The sequence below is a fragment of the Phoca vitulina genome, unplaced genomic scaffold (assembly GCF_004348235.1).
Source record: "Phoca vitulina isolate PV1807 unplaced genomic scaffold, GSC_HSeal_1.0 scaffold18, whole genome shotgun sequence".
Lineage (NCBI taxonomy): Eukaryota > Metazoa > Chordata > Mammalia > Carnivora > Phocidae > Phoca > Phoca vitulina.
This window is the reverse complement of record NW_022589721.1, coordinates 34,465,962-34,473,001: the sequence shown is the minus strand read 5'-3', so window position 1 is coordinate 34,473,001 and position 7,040 is coordinate 34,465,962.

Genomic DNA, 7,040 nt, shown 5'->3' with positions numbered 1-7,040 from the left:
TGACCCGGGACACCCGGTGCCCCGACCGCAGCGGGGACGGGATGAACCGGGACACCCGGCGCCCGACCGCAGCGGGGAAGGACAGCAGCCTGCGGCCAGCGCAAGCACGCCGTCCCGGCCGTGGTTTCCCGGGCAACGCAGTAAGCACTGACACAGGAGGACACGGGGATGAGCCACATCTTGGAAAGGTCCCCCTGCGGTGCACAGGTCAGCAGCAGCCGAACGGGAACGGGTGAGGCAGGCGGCCGGGCGACCCCAGGCGGGCCGCGGGGCGGGAAGGGGGCCGGCCGCGGGCGCGGAGGGCCAGCGCGGGGAGGCGGGGCGCTAGGGGAGTGCAGACGCGCACCCGTGGGTGACGCAGCGCGGGCAGAGAAGGGCTCCCACCTGCGGACACTCGCCTTCCCGGCGGGGCCGCGGGGGAGGCGCAGGGAGCGGGGCGTGGACACTGAGCCGGCAGCGGGACAGAGTCTGGATCCCAGCGGGGCCGCGTGCCCGGGGAGAGGCCGGCGGGGCCCGCACGCGCGGGCCTCACGGTCCGGACCTCCGAGGTCGGCCGCGCGAGCCTCCAGCGCAGCCACCGCCCCGGGGCCCCGGCCTCCACACTTTCCCGACCGAAGCGCTTCTCCCGCCGCCGGGCGCGGGGGGGCGTCTGGGTGGTGCCGGCGGCGGTCGGCTGGGCGCTGGGGAAGCTGGCTCGACCCCGCTCTCCTCCCCGGCCCGCCCGCCGGCGGAGCCCCTGAGCGACCCGCCACCTTCCGGCCTCGCTCACGCGCCCCCGCGCCCCGCCGCTGGTCTCCAGTCCCCTCCCCAGGTGTGCGGGGCGCTGCGCGGACAGGAGGCTGGAAGGGCCACGGTGCCGCTTCCCGAGGCCTTCCGTAGCGGGGGCTGCCCCGTGTCCAGGCGCTCGGGCCCCGTCCCTGCCCCAGGGGCGTGCTGTGTCCATCAGGCCCCCGCCGGAGCCCGCTGGCTCTCCGCTGGCGCTCTCGCTCGCTGCCCCGTGCGCTGGTGACCGCTTCCCCGGGCCGCCGGGTCGCCAGCTCCGACCTGCTTGGCCAGCTGGGGTGCGCGCTGACCTTCATGGTTTCTTATTTTGGATTGTGGTAAAATACACAAAACTCGGAATTCATCGTCGTAATCATGCTTAACGGCACAGTAGTGCACTAATGTTAAGTACACTCCCAGTGTTGTGCATAGAAGCTCCAGAGTCTTATTTTTTTAATTTTAGGTAGGTTTTACTCCCAATGTGGGGCTTGAACTCAGGACCCTGGGATGAAGAGTCGTGTGCCCCACTGACTGAGCCAGCCAGGCGCCCCCAAGCTCCAAACTCTTGGTCTTGCAAAAGAGGAACCCTGTACCCGTAAAACCACCACTTCCACCCTCAGTTCCTGACGACCACATTCCACTTCTGGTCCTTGTAACTAAGTGCCTCAGAGTAAGTGGACTCAGGCAGTATTGGTCTCCCAGTGACAGGCTTAGTTCACTCGGCGTAAGTCCTCACGTTTCCCTCATGTTGTAGCATCTGACAGGACTTTTTTGAGTAATATTCCATTGTATGGATAAACCACATTTTGTTTATCCATTCATCTCTCGATGGACACTTGGATAGCTTCCACCTCTTGGCCGTGGTGCTGCTATGGACATGGGTGTGCAAGGAGCTCTGCAAGACCCTGCTTTCACTTCTTTTGAGTATTTACCCACAAGTGGAATTGCTGGGTCAAATGGTAACTCCATTTTTAACTTTCTGATGACCGGTCATACTGCTTTCCAGCAGGGCTGTGCCACTTCACATTCCCACCAACACTTGTTGATTTTCACAGTAGCCATCCTAACAGGTGTGAAGTAGTATCTCATTGTCATTCGGATATGCACTTCCCTAGTGATTAATGATACCAAGCATCTTCTCATGTGCTTATTGGCCACTCAGATATCTTTGGAGAAATGTTTATTGAAGTCCTTTGCCCATTTTCCAATTCAGTTTTGTTGTTGCTGTTTTTAGGAGTCCTTTATATATTCCAGGTATTGGTCTTTAATTAGATAAGTGATTTGCAAGTATCTTCCTCCCATTCTGTGGGTTGCCTTTTTATCTGTTGATAGTGTCCTTGAGGCACAAGTTTTTAATTTTGATGAAGTAACAGATCTATTTCTGCTCTTGTTGCCTGTTTGGTAATAGGCAACATATCCAAGAAATCACCACCAGATCCAACGTCGTGAAGGTTCTCCCCTGCATTTTCTCCTAGGAGTTTTATGGCTTTAGCTATTAAGTTTAAGTCTCTGATTCACTTGCAGTTAATTTTTATATACGGTGTTAGGTAAGCACCCAACGTCCCTTCTTTTGAACACAGATGTCCAGTTTTCCCAGCATCATTTGTTGAAAAGACTGTCCTTTCCCCACTGAATGTTCTTGGCACCACCAGTAAAAATCATCTGACTATATACAAAACAGTTTATTTCTGGGCTTTACTCTATTCCAATGGTCTGTATGTCTGTCTTTATGCTATTTACCTACCGCCAGATTTTATACCCTTGGAAGCCGGAGATCTGGCCCCAACAGATTGAGTCCATAATACTGCATGATTCCATTTATATAACATTGTTGATATGACAAAATTATAGAAGCAGAGAAAACATTAATGGTTGCTGGCTGAGAAGGAGGGTTTTTAGGCAGAAGGGAAGTATGGCTATAAAAGGGTAGTGAGAGATCGTCTGGTAAGCAGATCTTCTGTATCTCGATACCAGTGTCAATCTGCCGGTCGTAATGTTGTACTGCATCTGGCGATGCTGCCCTTGGCGTAAGTAGGGTAAACAGAACACAGAAACTCTATATTATACCTTACACGTGCATATAAAGCTATAATTATCTCAAAAAGTTTAAGAATAAAAACGTGACTGTGGAGGATGCCTGAACTAATTAAATCAGCTGTGTTCCAGTAGGGTTACCCCAGGGACTGTTAAAACTCTCCAGGGAGGGACGCCTGGGTGGCTCAGTTGGTTAAGTGTCTGCCTTTGGCTCAGGTCATCATCTCGGGGTCCTGGGATCAAGCCCTGCTCAGGCTTCCTGCTCAGCAAGGAGCCTGCTTCTCCCTCTCCCTCTGCTGCTCCCCTTCTGCTTGTGTTCTCTCTCTGTCAAATAAATAAAGTCTTAAACAACAACAACAACAACAACAAAAAAACCTCTCCAGGTGATGCTGAACCATACCCAGGGCTGATCTTGTTGCTTCTGGGGCCTCCACCTGGTTCCCTCTGCACAGAGCACAACTGTGGCTATCCTGGTACTTGTCAAAGGTTGGGGAGCTGGGGAGACCTAGCACACTATGTGAACCCCTCCTAAAGACCAAGTGGGAGTTGGAGACCCCAAGAGGGATGACCTAGGGGCTAGGGGGATAACACCATCCCAGGAAGAACTAGGAGGGTGTGCAGACCCCACACAGGAAGTCCAGTGACCTGGTTCATGGACGGGAAGACCTTACCCAGGAAGGCACGTGCTCTGGCACGTGGCTTTGGTTCATTCCCTTGGTGAGGGGATGGTGGCATGGGGAATAACTGGGATCCCAGCAGTCCAGTGCAGTGGGAGACCTCTTAGCCCAAGTCCTGATCAAATGTCCCTATACCCCTGGGGTCTGCGGACACCCAGCCCTGAGCCCTCTTGCCTTACCTGGGACTATGCTCCACCTAGCTTCCCTCTCCTGCTACTGCCCCAGCAACTTGGTTGACAGCACATGCCCACCACATGCTGCACACCAGGGCACTCCCCACACCCCAAAGCAGGGCAAGACTTGGCCCCTGTAACACCCAGCCCCACCCGTCACCATTCAGAAACTGTAATGGACGGGCACCTGGCAGGCTCAGCTGAAGGAGCAGGAGCATGTGACGCTTGATCTCAGGACTGTGAGTTCGAGCCCCACGTTGGGAGTACAGATTACTTAAAAACTGAATCTTAAAAAAAAAAAGAGAGAGAGAAAGCCATAATGGAAAAGATTCCAAATTTGATGAAAATAATAAATCCAAAACCAATAAACAAATACAAAGCCAATAAACCCTGATCAGGATGAAAACAAAAACTTACCAACGCACATCATAACCAAATGGCTGAAAGCCACTGATAAAATCTTAGAAGCACCTAGAGGAGAAAAAGACATGAACAAGAAACAAAGGCAGAGATGACTGCAAAATTTTCATCAGAAATAATGCGAGCCAGAAGACGATGGAAGAACATCTTCAAAGTAATCAAAGAAAACCCGTCACCCTAAAACTTTATATCCAGCAAAAGTATCCCTCAAAACTGAAGACAAAATAGATATTTTCAGCAGACCAGAGCTGAAACTTTCCTTGGGGTACCTGCAATAAAATAAATGATAAAGCACATTATTCAGGTCGCAGGAAGCAAAATGTAAGCTTGGGCCAGAAATAGTAAATATGTGGGTAAATGTAAAAGCCTCTTTCTTCTAATGTTAAAATTTCATTAAAAGATAACTGTTTAGGGGCGCCTGGGTGGCTCAGTTGGTTGGGTAGCTGCCTTCAGCTCAGGTCATGATCCCAGGGTCCTAGGATGGAGCCCTATGTTCTGCTCCCTGCTCAGCAGGGAGCCTGCTTCTCCCTCTGCCTCTGCCCCCCCCCCCCCGCTTATTCGATCATGCACTCTCTCAAGTAAATAAATAAAATCTTTAAAATAAAAAAAGTAACTGTTTAAAGTAAAAATAATTATGGTATGGCCATTAGAACATATTTAACAGTAAAAATGCACAACAAAGGACACAGAAAGGATGGGCAGGGGACATGAAAGAATATTGCAAATTTCTTACATTGTATGTGAAAGGAGACTAGGACATATACACACTATAAAATGGAAAGCAACAAACTAAACAAATAGATACAGCAAATAGGAAAATAGGGGAGATAAAATGAAGTACCAAAAACTACTAAACCCAAAAGAAGTCAGGAAAATGGGGATAAAGAACAGATGACCAACAGAAAACAGCAGGATGGGAGTTCTAAAATCAGCCATACAGGGACGCGTGGGTGGTTCAGTCAGTTAAGCTTCTGCCTTTGGCTCAGGTCATGATCCCAGTGTCCTGGGATCGAGCCCCACGTCAGCCTCTCCGCTCGGTGGGGAGCCTGCTTTTCCCTCTCTCTCTGTAGCTCCTTCTCTTTGTGCTTGCTCTCTCTCCCAATCAAAAAAATCTTTTAAAAAATAAATAAAATCAGCCATATCAATATTGAAAGTAAACAGGGGCGCCTGGGTGGCTCAGTCGTTAAGCGTCTGCCTTCGGCTCAGGTCATGATCCCAGGGTCCTGGGATCGAGCCCCGCATCGGGCTCTCTGCTCAGTGGCAAGCCTGCTTCTCCCTCTCCCACTCCCCCTGCTTGTGTTCCCTCTCTCTCTGTGTCTCTCTCTGTCAAATAAATAAATAAAATCTTTAAAAAAAAAAAAAAAAAAAGAAAGTAAACAGATGCAGTTCACCAGTTAAAATACTACTTACCATACTGGATGAAAAAGTAAGACCCAGCTGTAAGCTGTCTCCAAGAAATACACTTTAAATATACTGACATACATAGGTTAAAAAAAAAAAAGAACAATTATACCCTGGAAGCACTAATCATAAACCCGAAACATATGCATTATGTATCAGACACAGTGGATTTTGGGTTTAAAAAAAATACCAGAGATAAACATAGGGTCATCAAAAAACCAACAATTTTAAGTACTTATGTACCCAAAACCAGAGCTGCAAAGCACGTAAAAGTTGACAACATTGAAGGAGAAAAAGACAAACCCACAATTATAACTAGTGAGTTCAACACTCCTTTCTCAATGACCGAAAAGTAGAAAGAAAATCAGGAAAGATAGAGGAAACTTGAACAAGCAAACCAGACAATGTGACCTAAGTGCCATGTGTGGAATACTCACATCCAAACAATGGCATAACACAAATGTCTTTCAAGGGCACATGGAACATTCACCAAGATAAGCCATCATTTGGGCCATAAAACAAGTCCTGAATTTAAAAATGTTAATATACAGAGTATGTTGTCCGATTACATAATGGAATTAAGTTAGGAATCAATAATAAAAATATATTTGAAAAATGCCCCAAGTATTTGGAAATTAAACAGACTTCTATATAGGTCATAGTCAAAATCACAAGAAATCAGAAAATACTTTTTCAGGGGCACCTGGGTGGCTCAGTCAGTTAAGTGCCTGACTCTTGATTTCAGCTCAGGTCATGATCTCAGGGTTGTGAGATTGAGCCCCGCAACAAGCTCTGCCTGGGTGTGGAGCCTGCTAAAATTCTCTCTCTCCCTCTGTCCCTCCCCCCCCCCCCCCCCCCCACTGCATGCTCTCTCTCTTCCATAAGAAAGAAACGAAGAAAGAAATCAAAAAATACCTTTTCCTGAAATGATTATGAAAACAACATATCAAAAATTATGGAATGCAGCTAATGCAGTGCTACAAGGAATTAGCTTTTAAGTGTTTATATGAGAAAAGAAAAACAGCCTAAAACTAATGATATAAGCTTCCACTTGAATAAGCGAGAAAAGGAAAGGGGAAATTAGCTCCAAGTGGAGGGAAAAAAACAAAATGATTGTTTCAATGAAATAGAAAATGGACAAATAGAGAAAAATCAAGGAAAATGAAAGCTACTTATTTTTTTTTTCAAGATTTTATTTATTTGTCAGAGAGAGAGAAAGCACAAGCAGGGGGAGCAGAGGAAGGAGAGGGAGAAGCAGACTCCCTGCCGAGCAAGGAGCCCGATGCAGGACTCGATCTCAGGACCCTGGGATCATGACCTGAGCCGAAGGCAGACGCTTAACCGACTGAGCCACCCAGGCATCCCAAGCTACTTCTTTAGAAGCAGCAATCACATTGGTAAATCTCTGGTTAGATTGATGAAAGAGCAGAAGGAAGACAGAGATCACCAACACCAAGAAGAGGGAAATTCATTTAAAATATACTAATTAAAACAGAATGTAAAATAGCACAAAATATAAAAATGGAATGTCTTGAACTTTATGCCAATAACTTATTAGATAAAATAAGTAATT